Below are 13,434 nucleotides of genomic sequence, written 5' to 3'. Positions count from 1 at the left end.
ATGATCATTATCAAATGACAACTAGAGAATAATATTATGTAAAAATTATTACAACATATAGGCTACTCTCAATCACCCCAACACTCAATACATCCACATTCACCAAAGCAAATATTTAACTATCACTAACAACACTCTAAAACAAGAGTATAAGAGAAAATATTAAAAGTCAAATACAAACTTAAAGTATTTTTGACTAATACATCTTGTTAAGAAAAACTTGAATCCTATATATATTCTTGGATTCCCTCTTCCATTACTTAAACTAAGCGATGTGGGACTTAGACGAAATATATATATATATATATATATATATATATATATATATATATATATATATATATATATATATATATATATATATCCTTGGATTCCCTATTCTTTCACAAAACAAAGGGATGTGGGATTTCTTCAACATGTATATTTTCAATTAATCCCAACAATCTCCACCTTGATAGAAAATAATACGTTAACTTCATTGTTTTCACCAACAATCATACTCCACCATAAAGAGTATTGTACATATTTGGAATATTTAGGCCAATCATGCAAGCCGGTACCAAAGCAGAAGGATATGATCGATCTTGAGGAGTACCAAGTCGGTCATGATCTACAACCCGAAATGGATTCTCGGCCGGTTTGGGATCTTTAGCCATCCAAGACAATTTCCGCAGACCGAAAGATGTAATCACAAACGAGCTCGGGGATGTTCAACTCGGGAAACCCGTAACCGTCGTCCGCACATCAATAGTCTTTACCGTTATAAAAGTTACAGCTCTTTAAGAGCCAGACGAAGGAAGTTACGACAGTTCACTTATTTATGGAGGGAAATCAAGGTTCCTCCATTTATGAGGGTGAGTATGACTACGACAGCTATAAATAGGGCTCCCAACCGAGGGATAAGCAAGACGCGTATTTTCTTGAGCTTGCATCAGCTGTGCTGCTCAAATCCCTAAAGCTAAACACCACAAACTCTTGTGTGACCTCGCCGGAATCTTCTTCCGAGAGGTAATCAGAAGGGTTCTACAGGAAAAAGTATCAACATCTATATTTTCAACCAAACTCAAAGTTTTCTTCTCATATATTAAAAAAGATTTAATAATTAATATGTCCATGTGAGTTTCAAAGCTTTATCTTCATCATCAATCTTGACTCCAATAGTTTTTAATTAAAAAATAATATCATTTAGAACACTTAGATGATCATATACTTTTGTATGTTCATCCATACGCAAACTATGAAACTGCTCCTTCAACAACAACAACCGATTTGATATGCATTTTCCTTAATATAGCCCTTCAAGTTTCTCCCATTTCTCTTTGAATGACGACGTACCAAGAATATTCGCAAGAATATTCTTAGCCAAAGACATATGATTTGTACTCAAAGCTCTCAAATCTAGTTCCTCCCACTTCTCGTTGTCCATGTTGGAAACGGTTCCTTTCAACGCCTTGTGTAATCCTAATTGTATCAAAACATCTTTTACTTAAACTTTCCATAAGTCCAAATTGATTCTTCCATCAAATTTGTTTAAGCCAATCTTCAATGCACTTGAAAAACTTGGCATTACAACCAAACCAACACAGAGTAAAAAATTTCTTTTCTGATGTGGAAGATCAGACTACACTGCAACCACATAGCATACTAAAAAATTTATACCCCATCAAATCAAGGCTCTTGATACCACCTGTTGGAAAAATAACAAACATAGAGAAAAAAGAGGAACAAAATAACATTACAAGAGATTAACATGGAAACTCCAAAATCGGAGAAAAAACCACGACCATTGTCAAATGACAACTAAAGAATAATATTATGTGAAAGTTGTTACGAGACAGAGACTATCCTCAACCACCCAAGACCCCAATACAACCATGCTCTCCAAAGCAAATATTTAACTACCTCTCACAACTCTTAAATATATCCAAATTAATTTTGCACCTCTAAAATCAACTTCAAACCTTCAAAGTAAAATAAAACTAATTGCTAGCTGACATTTTTTGGATTTTTTTTTAAATAACTAATTATTGAAAAAAATACGCAACTAATCACGTTTTGGGAAAAATTACGCATATAACCGGGTTTTAGAAAAAGTTACTAAGGAAGAAGAGCCATATGAGATGACTCCTCCTCCTAAAAAAGCATGGAGGCACCATCTGAGATGGCGTGTACACTAGGAAGGCGCCATTTAGAGTGGTGCCTCTTTTATTATTTTCAAATTTTTTCAGTTTTCAGCGGATTTACCTGCGAATTATTTTCAGTAGGTAACTCCGTAGAAAAATCCGCAAAAAACTGAAAAAATTTGAAAAAAATAAAGGATGTGCCACTTTAAATGGGATATGGATCCTCTCCATTTCCTAAAACAAATGGAAAATTCCATTACTATAGACGACTTCCTAGTGTACACGCCATCCCAGATGGCGCCTCCATGCTGTTTTAGGAGTAGGATCCATCTCATATAGCTCCTCCTTAGTAACTTTTCTAAAACCTGGTTATATGTGTAATTTTTCCCAAAACGTGGTTAATTGAGTATTTTTTTTCAATAATTAGTTATTAAAAAGAAAATCCACATTTTTTTTATCTATACAAACAGCAACGTTGATAAGTTGAGAAATTATAAAAACTAATATAGAATTAGTAAAAAAAAACTTAAACAGTTGAATATACTTTATGTATTTCTTACGTTCTTTAGAAAAATAAAAATTGTCATCTCTTCTTCTAGACACATTCATATTTTTTAAATGGATTTATTTTTTAAGAATATAAAAAGATCACTGCCATTTTAAAAATTAACTTAATATTGGGCCTGTTTGCTTCAGTTTTAAAAAAATAGATTTTTTCTTTGTATTTTCTAAAATAGATATTTCAAATTTGTTTTACAAAATATTACAAATTCTTTTATATTCGTCTTTTTAGAAATGAAACACTTATTTTGGCATCCTATAACATAAACACATATTATTGAAGATCAAAATTTTGTCAAAATCGCAATTTTTTTAAAAAGTTATATTTTAAAAATGATTTTTATAAAAATCTATTTGAAATAGCTTCAAATTAAGTGATTTTTTGAAATTTTGATATCCAATTTTTTTTCTATAAATAGATGAAATACATAAAATCACATTTTAAGAATAACCATTCAAACAAAATTTTCATTTGAAGCATTTATAAAAAAAAAATTGTAAAATTTTTTTCCACAAAATTATGTAACACTATAAAAATTATTTTTAAAAAATGCTAAAACAAACGGGCCCATTGTTGTTTGAAAGTTGCTTTCAGCTAAAGTGTTTTGAATTTCTTTTAAATTATTAAAAACTAGTAACAAACCCGTGCGTTCGCACGGGTTCTGATATGGGACGCGCATTTGTTTCAGAGGTATATTTTTAATTAAAAAAATATTAAAAGTATGTAATATTTTTGTGGAAAAAAATAAGAATAATTAACATTAAATTGTGTCTAAAAAAATTCAGGAACAAAATTGAAAGAATTGTGTCTAAACAACCTTAATATTTTGTTCACGAAATTCGTTCTCGTTAACTTCAAAATATTTTGATTGGTAACTTCATGTGTCTAAAAAAATTTAGGAACAAAAGTTAAAGCACCAAAATTAAATTGTGTCTAAACAACCTTTTATAACTTCATTTTCCCGTTAATAATCAATATTTTGATCAGTAACTTCATGTTCCAGTTAATATTTAATATTTTATTCACAAACTTCGTTCTCATTAATTTCAAAATATTTTGATCAGTAACTTCATGTTCCCGTTAATATTCAATATTTTGATCAGTAGCTTCATGTTCCCGTTAATATTCAATAGTTTGATCAGTAACTACATGTTCATGTTAATATTAAATATTTTAATCAGTAACTTTAGGTTCCCGTTGATATTCAATATTGTGATCGGTAACTTCATGTTCCCGTTAATATTCAATATTGTGATCATTAATTACAGGTTCCCGTTAATATTCAATATTGTGATCAATAATTTCATGTTCCCGTTAATATTCACTATTTTTATCAGTAACTTCAGATTCCCATTAATATTCAATATTGTGATAAGTAATTTCATGTTCCCGTTAATATTAAATATTGTGATCAGTAACTTCAGATTCCCGTTAATATTCAATATTGTGATATGTAATTTCATGTTCCCGTTAATATTCACAATTTTAATTAGTAACTTTAGGTTTCCGTTAATATTCAATATTGTGAACAGTAACTTCATGTTTTCGTTAATATTCAATATTTTGATCAATAATTTCTTGTTTTCGTTAATATTCAATATTTTAATCAGTAACTTTAGATTCTCGTTAATATTTAATATTGTGATCAGTAGTTTCATGTTTCTGTCAATTTTTAATATTTTGATCAGTAATTTCATGTTCCCGTTAATATCCAATATTCTAATAGTTGATTAATTCTCATATTTAAATATTTGAATTAATAATTTTATTTTTCTATTTTATATGATTTTCATATTAGAAGAAAATAAATTTATTAAAATTTTATTACATTTATTTTCTCATTGCCAAATAATAATTAACATCCGTAAAATTAGTAACAAAATTACTGTATTCTAATTATTATCAGAAATAAAAATTTATGACATGAATGAGTATAAAATAAATTATAATTAAAGTAATTTATATATTAAGAATTTGGTCATGGATCTCCCCATATAAGAAAGTCATTTATTTATCCAACTAATCAATAGTAACATTTTTTTTATCAATAAATATTTTAAATTTCTTACATTATTTTATTTATTTACACTATTTAATAAAAATATACTTTTTATTGACATCCCATTGCATTTTTAGTTTGATAAAGATGAATAGTTTTATAATTATCATAAATATCAAATATTAATATTAAATTAAAAAATAATGCAATAATTGTAAAAAAATGAAAATAAAAATTAATGTTGCATTTAAAATTAAAAAATATTATTTATTTTAGAATAAAGGTATTAATTATCATAAATGGACCATGAAAAATTTAATTATCATAAATTGAAAAACTAAAAATATAAAGTAAATTGGTATTAATAATAAATTGAAAATGGTGACAACTTCTCTACCCATCACAAAAAGTTGGGTAGTGTACATTCAACCAATTATATAATGCCATCTAATTTTAACACAATTAATTATTTATTAAATATTATAATTGATTGTTGTTTTCAAAACATTTTACACAGGAGGTAACCTTACCCAACTTAAAGAGTTGGGTAAATAAGAATTCATCATTGAAAATTGATATTAAAAATGGTATTAAAATTTAATTACCATAATTAACGTAATTAATTGATATTAAAAATAAATTGAAAATTGAAAATTAATATCATAGTAATTAATAAATTATTATCATAAATGGTCGATTTATAACATAATTTCACCTTTATAACGTAATTTCATAGTTTTATTTTAATGTCCATCTCATGAAAAGTTTGTCTACTTACTTTCATAGTTTCATTGTAATATCTCATCTCATTTTTATTCTTGGAATAATGTGACCTCAGGATATATTATTTTTGAATAATGTGTGTCTGGATAATATTTTTACACTTATTCTTTAATATTTTATTTTTTTCACTCTGATTCCTAGATGAATGGGGTCCTAGTCATTTTGGTCCTAGCCAATTATTGTTTTCACCAAAAATTGAATTTCATATTTTTTGAACCTTCGTTTTTTAACAAGAATTTATTTACCACTCAAGTCCAAATAATATTTTTACACTCACTCCAGTGGCGGAGCCAGGAATTTTAGGTAGCCTGGGCAAAAATTTTAACTGCGAGTTACATATGACATAATATATAAATAGTCATTAAATGTGCTACATAAGAGAGATGAAACCTAACCTGTAAATAGTGTGCTAAATAAAATTAGGAGGTAAATGCCCTCTCCGATACCTCTTTGCGGTGAATGTTCGCATAATATCAACATCTTTAAGTGACTTGAATATCTCCCGTTCGGCGTAACATATCATCAAGTCATTGAACCACACATCGTTGATCTTGTTGTGCAAATTAGACTTGATAATCTTCATTGCTGAAAAAGCTCTTTCGACGTATGCTGTCAACACCGGCAATATCAAAGTCTAACTCAATGAGTTTGTAGACCAATGGAAATACCAAATGTTTCTCAGTTTGAACCATCTTCATAGCCAAACTTTGAACATATTCACAAGAAGTAAAGGAAGCATGCCTTTTCACTTGATGTACATAAGTCTCAAGTTGTTCCCTTATTGTTCCACGATCATCATTAGAAAATTCTGCATGATAAATATCAGCAAGACGAACAAGCTTATCAACATCAAACTTGAAAAAATAGTTCTTGGGGTCAAGACATGAGAAGTAATCCAGCACAATAACCAAAAACTTTCTCATCTCTGAAATTTAATTATCTAGAAAAAGAAACTATGAAGTTAAATTAAAAGAAACTATGAAGAAACTATGAACAAACAACTTTCTCATCTTTGAAAGTTAATTATCCACAACTAAATCTAATTAATTTAAATAATAATAAAATATAACATAAATAAATAAATTTAATAAATTAATAAATTAAACTAATTGTTAGACTAAACCTAATTAATAACTAAACCTAATTCACATTTTTTTTATATAAATTTAAAAAAATAGAGAAAAAAACAAAAACAAAAACAAAAAGTAAATGAGAAAAATCAAATACACACTACCTACACACTACCTACTTCTTAATTCACTATTTTTATTAAAAAAATTGCAAAACATTAACACAATCCCACACACTTTCTCAGTAAATTATAACCACACAACACAGCACAACACAAAACCACACACTTTCATTTCCTGTTTCAATTTTCACTTCTTCTTCTTCTCTACCACTACCACCAAACACAACACAAGTACACACAACACAACTTTCATTTCCTGTTTCAATTTTCATTTACACTGACGACAACAACAACAAGATATGGAAATTAATTGGGTTGGATGAACGGCAAAAAAAAAAATAAGACAAGGTTAAGAGGAGAGATCAATCACCTCACGGTCATGGCGGAGAGGATAGGGCGAACGGCGGAGCAGAGTTATAATTTTTTAAAAACCTTTACCTGTAGTTTTGAAAAGGTTAAGAGTTTTGTTTTAAAGATTTTTTTTTTAATTTCAGTTTTTGTTCATAAATAATTAATTTGGTTGGGCCTGGACCATTAGTTATTTATTTGTTTTAATTTTTACACCCTATTTTGACTAATTTTGCCCCTAATTTTGTCTAAAACTCGACTATTAAATTAGGGGGAATACAAAAAAATAGGAGTTGAGCCCGGACGGGTGCCGGACTAACTGGGCACTAGAACCGCCAGTGACTCACTCTTTAATATTGTTGAGTGCATCGACAAGATAACTTTTAAATTTTCAAACACACTCGTTAATATTTTTGGGTGCGGCAAAAAAAAACATTCAAAGAATAACATTTTCAAAATTTTATATGAGGGAGTTATTTTTCCTACTTTAATGAAAAATTAAACTACTTACAAAATTTGAAAATAAATTTCTAAATACATTTCAATACATCAAATTCATTCGTAAAAAAATTTCACCCTTATTTTATTAAAAAGATTTAAATATATTTTCAAATTAATCAGAAGTATACTTCCGTAGATTATAAATTCCACTCTTTCCCCTCTTCTCTTTGTATGCAACAGAATACTATACTAATAGATATTATAAAAGATTCACTGTTCATCTATAACATGTTCATGAAAATCGAGAGCGACAACAGGTCAATACCGTATTCCAATGAGTAATTAGAAGAGAGCCGAGAATTACATATACAAATATTGTAGGAACTATTTAACTGCGAGATCATCTCTAATGATGCTACTTAAATTTTAAATTTTTTAAGACCTATTAAATAACATCATTTTAAAGTAATTCATTTAATTTGTATTGATACAATTCTAAAGAATTCATATTAGATCATATAATTTTACTTATTTATAATGAAAATCTCTTTTAAGTAAAAAGTTTAAGGTTCAAAAAACCCCTAGCATATGAACTAAATTTATAATCTAAAGGCCCGTTTAAAGTTATTAGTTTTTTATTTTAAAAATCAATTTTAAAATCAAAATTTATTTGTCAAAATTATAGTTGATGTGTTTTTTACTTAACTTCAAACCAACTTTCATTAAAATTCAAAATAAAAAAAATATATTAATTTTCAAAAAATATTAAGACATCAACGGTCACTTACCACTATTTTATTTTTGAGTAATGCTATTCATACACTCAATTGTTACACCAATACTTACATCCAATAGTATTTTACAGTAGTCACTGAATTTGGTTAATGCAATGTAAAAACTTGGATAATGCAGTAATAAAGTTAGTTGATGTAACATTCAGGTATTAAAAATAATTTTTAGCAGTCATCAAACTTGGTTAATGCAGTGTAAAAACTTGGTTAATTCAGTAATAAAGTTGGTTAATGCAACATTCAGGTATTAAAAATATTTTTTAACAGTCATCAAACTTGGTTAATGCAGTGTAAAAACTTGGTTAATGTAGTAATGAAGTTGGTTAATGCACGTCCAAGTATTAAAAATAAGCGTCCGTATATGAATAGTATCAGTCCGTACATGAATAGTATTAGTCCGTACATGAACAGTATCGTCCGTACATGAACAGTGTCGCCCGTACATACGGTGTATGTGTAAGATTTGGTGTAAGAATAGCATTTCTGTTTATTTTTATAGATCATCTACCACTACTTCAATCACTATTACTAGTAGTTAGACCCCGTGCGAGGCACGGGTTGAATATTTTCTAAATAAAAAAAATGCTTTGAAAACACGAATAATTTAGAGATTTTACTTATAGTAAAATTATTATTGTTATTATTTTGAAATAAAGAGACTATCATTAAATCAAAAATAGTGACATTACAAAATCGATTGTCACCGATCCAGCTCAAATCAGAAAACGAAAAAAGAAAATTCCTAGCTTAGACAACCATCAATCTAGCTAAGTGCTCTCTAAGCTTCTAATTGCTCCAACTTCTATACACTATCATATCAATGATTTTCCTTCCTATATTAGTATTATTTACGCCATCTCCAAAAATATTTTCATTACGGTATCTCCAAATTTCGTAGATACATTCGACAGCCGCATAGTAAGATTAATATTGTATGGATAAAATGTCATTGTTATTAATAGCATAAATAAAAAAATTAATTTAACTATAGTTTTTTTTTTGTAAATTATAAAATAATTTGGACATTTCTAATTTATTAATAATTTGTCTAAGTTTAAAAAAAAATAGCTCGTTAAATAAAAAATACCATAAAAATATATATAATCATTTAGTTTATTAATAATTTAATAATATAAAAATTACCCAAGGTAAATCATATTATAATTTTAAAAAAAATAATTAGAAATATATTGATATAAATAATTTTGATATATATTGCATTTGTAATTTAAAATATAAGTTAATACCCATGCTATCGCACGGCTTCCGTCTGGATTCATATGACATACTGTAATATCTCATTTGTCAGCTCTATAATTTTTTTTGCAGTTCATAAATATTCACATAATTTTAAATATAGACTAATAATATGCACCAACTTTTATGCATTCATCCAAGTAATTTTTTCAAAAACAATGAAAATATAGGTCAACAAATTATGATAACGTAGTTATTATAAACTTGAAGACTTGAAAAAATATATCAGAGAAATTACATTGATTAAATATTAAAAAAACTACACTGATTCTCTAACTTCAATTATATAAAACAACAGGAAAAGAAAGATTTAAAAGATTTAAAATTATAGCATAAAAGAAAAAAGAAATATTGTTTACCAACTAACATAGTGCATGAAAAACTTGTTTGAACACAACACTAATAAGAAGAATGTAGTGTAGATTATCATATTAATATATAATCTTTTATATTAATTTCTAATAATAAAATAAACCCCATATAATTTATAAAAACAAAAAAGAAATAGGTCAGTGATATAAATATACATGAGTATGAATAAAAAATTAGGATCATGTAAACATTATGATATATATATATATATATATATATATATATATATATATATATATATATATATATATATATATATATATATATATATATATATATATATATATATATATATATATATATATATATGGGGCAACTCAAGTGAGAACACTTGGTTATTATAAGAAATGAGAACAATGAATCGCGACCATTAAATTTTGATTTTGTTGACTTTAATGGACTGGATTGGTTTCTCTTTCTATGATCCTTAATATTTATTTTAAATCAACATAGAAAGAGAAACCAATCCAGTTCATTAAAATCAACAAAATCAAAATTTAATGGTCATGATTCATTGTTTTCATTTCTCATAATAACCAAGTGTTTTCACTTGAGTCGTCCTCATATATATATTGGGCATATCATATGAGAATGACATATATGTGAGAATGAATCTCAACCATTAGATTTTAAAATAAATGGTGGAGACTATGGGTGAATCTTTTTTTTCTCTTTCCTACTTCATTTATTTCAAAATGTAGGAGAGAGAAAAAAAAGATTCTTCCATAGTCTCCACCATTTATTTTAATCTAATGGTTCAGATTCATTCTCACATAAATATGGCATTTTCATATGATATGCCCTATATATATATATATATATATATATATATATATATATATATATATATATATATATATATATATATATATATATATATATATATATATATATATATATATACATATATATATATATATATATATATATACATATATATATATATACATATATATATATATATATATATATATATATATACATATATATATATATATACATATATATATATATATACATATATATATATATATATATACATATATATATATATATACATATATATATATATATACATATATATATATATATATATATATACATATATATATATATACATATATATATATATATATATACATATATATATATATATATACATATATATATATATATACATATATATATATATATATATATATATATATATATATATATATATATATATATATATATATATATATATATATATATATATATATATATATATATATATATATCGAGGGTTATATTTACTCCAAGAGTAAGTTATTATAACTTACTCCACATCTTGACCATTTATTATTATCAATCTAATGGTTAAAAATAATAAGTAATTAAATGTAGAGAGATAAAATTAGTCCTTGTTATTTTTAATCATTAGATTGAAAATAATAAATGGTCAAGATGTGGAGTAAATTATAATAACTTATAACCCTTATATATATATATATATATATATATATATATATATATATATATATATATATATATATATATATATATATATATATATATATATATATATATATATATATATATATATATATATATATATATATATATATATATATATATACGACTCAAGTGAGAACACTTGGTTATTATGGGAAACGAGAACAATGAATCACGACCATTAAATTTTGATTTGTTAATTTTAATGAATTGGATTGGTTTTTGTTTCTAGGTTAATTTAAAATAAATATTAAGGATCTTTGAAAGAGAAACCAATGTAGTTCATTAAAATTAACAAATCAAAATTTAATGGTCGTGATTAATTGTTCTCATTTCTCATAATAACCCAGTGTTCTCGCTTGAGTCGTCCTATATATATATATATATATATATATATATATATATATATATATATATATATATATATATATATATATATTCTCATCTGTTTCCAATAGTATTATTATTATACAATGGAGTAATAATTGATACTAACATCATTTGGTAATGTGTGGCAACACAATTTCCATTTCCAATGGATACATCATGATACAATTGAACAATAATTGATATTGATATAATTTGTCAGTGTGTAGCGGCACATTTAAGACTTTAATTCCAAAATATATGCCTTTATAAATAACTCATTTATAAAATATTTAATGTTCGTTCCATTTCTATATAACTATTATCATTCATAAAATCTTAAACGAATTCCGATTTTTTTCATTGACATTCAATATAATCTACTTTTATTATCTTGAATATATAACATTAAATATATAATATATTATTATTATACAAAAGAGATTTATTGTAAATAAATGAAAACGTTCCAACAACTAAAAATTATAAAAATGTTTCTAAACTTTGACAATAGCATGACTATCCTTTCTCTATGTCTCTTTTTTCTAGATTAATATTCACTAACCAACCACAGACCAACAATCGACAAATTCAAATAATTACTTTAACATGATAATATCTCAAACCACTAAATACAGTGCAAATCAAATAAATGAGCGATAATTTCACCAAAAAAACCCAATCAAACTCATGAAAAGTTACAACGAAGAGAGGCTGCAAGTGGTTGGCGGTGTTGTTGTTTCGCATCGTTATAAAAAAATTTGATCAACGTACTGTTCTACACTCTCTTCTATTTCATTTGGGTTCGGTGAAATTGTAATTCCTCTTTTCTTTTCTCTCAAGGAGCCTTATCAATTTCATCAAAAGCTATGACCCCTTATTTCCATTAGTGAATCTACAAATCCAAATTAAATCAAAATAACAAAAAATTTGACTAACCATTTATCCTTCCATCACAGTTGATCATCCATTTAGTCTATAAATTGAGTAAAAAGATCGAACAAAAGGGAGGAGGCCACAGAGAAAAATCAATGAAATTCGTTTACATGAAACAACCATTCGACCTTCTTCTTCCTTCATAACCAACTAACTTCATCAATTACAATAACAACTCTACACATGCAACAATACTAACAACATCACTCATATACCAACAACTCATCAATAATTATAATACAACAAAAATTCAAAGCAAAGAGACAAAGATAGATCAGAAAGTAGAAGAAAATAGAGGCACAAAATGACTAAGAGTCTGAAACCGTCATCGGCGCCGTTTCATCTCCCATCCAAATGCACCTGCAAAAAAAAAGGACAAAAATGAAACAAATATGAGATGAAATTAACAGAAACGAAAAATGACGAACTAAAAAAATAAGATTTTTGAAGATTAACGAACCATGGTCGTGGGTTTGAGCTTCCATTCGGGTTTTTATTAATATTGTAGAGAAGAAATATGGCAGATCAGATTGTTAGGGTGGTAAAGAAATGGTTGTGGAGTGAAGATGGAAGAGTTGATATAAAGAGTTGAGGAGAGAGACAACTTCTCACTCTTTAAACCTCCAACCTTCAATGTGACTTTTCAATCTTCCCTACATTGAGCGGAGTGATAATTCAAATTTTATTGAAAATTACAAATTGTGATATTTTTCAATGCCTTTTCAAAAGGAAATTGTTGTTACACGTTATAATTAGTCATTATTTCCCAT

This window comes from Vicia villosa, linkage group LG3 (assembly GCF_029867415.1).
Source record: "Vicia villosa cultivar HV-30 ecotype Madison, WI linkage group LG3, Vvil1.0, whole genome shotgun sequence".
In the NCBI taxonomy this organism is placed as follows: Eukaryota; Viridiplantae; Streptophyta; class Magnoliopsida; order Fabales; family Fabaceae; genus Vicia; species Vicia villosa.
This window is presented reverse-complemented; position numbering follows the sequence as displayed.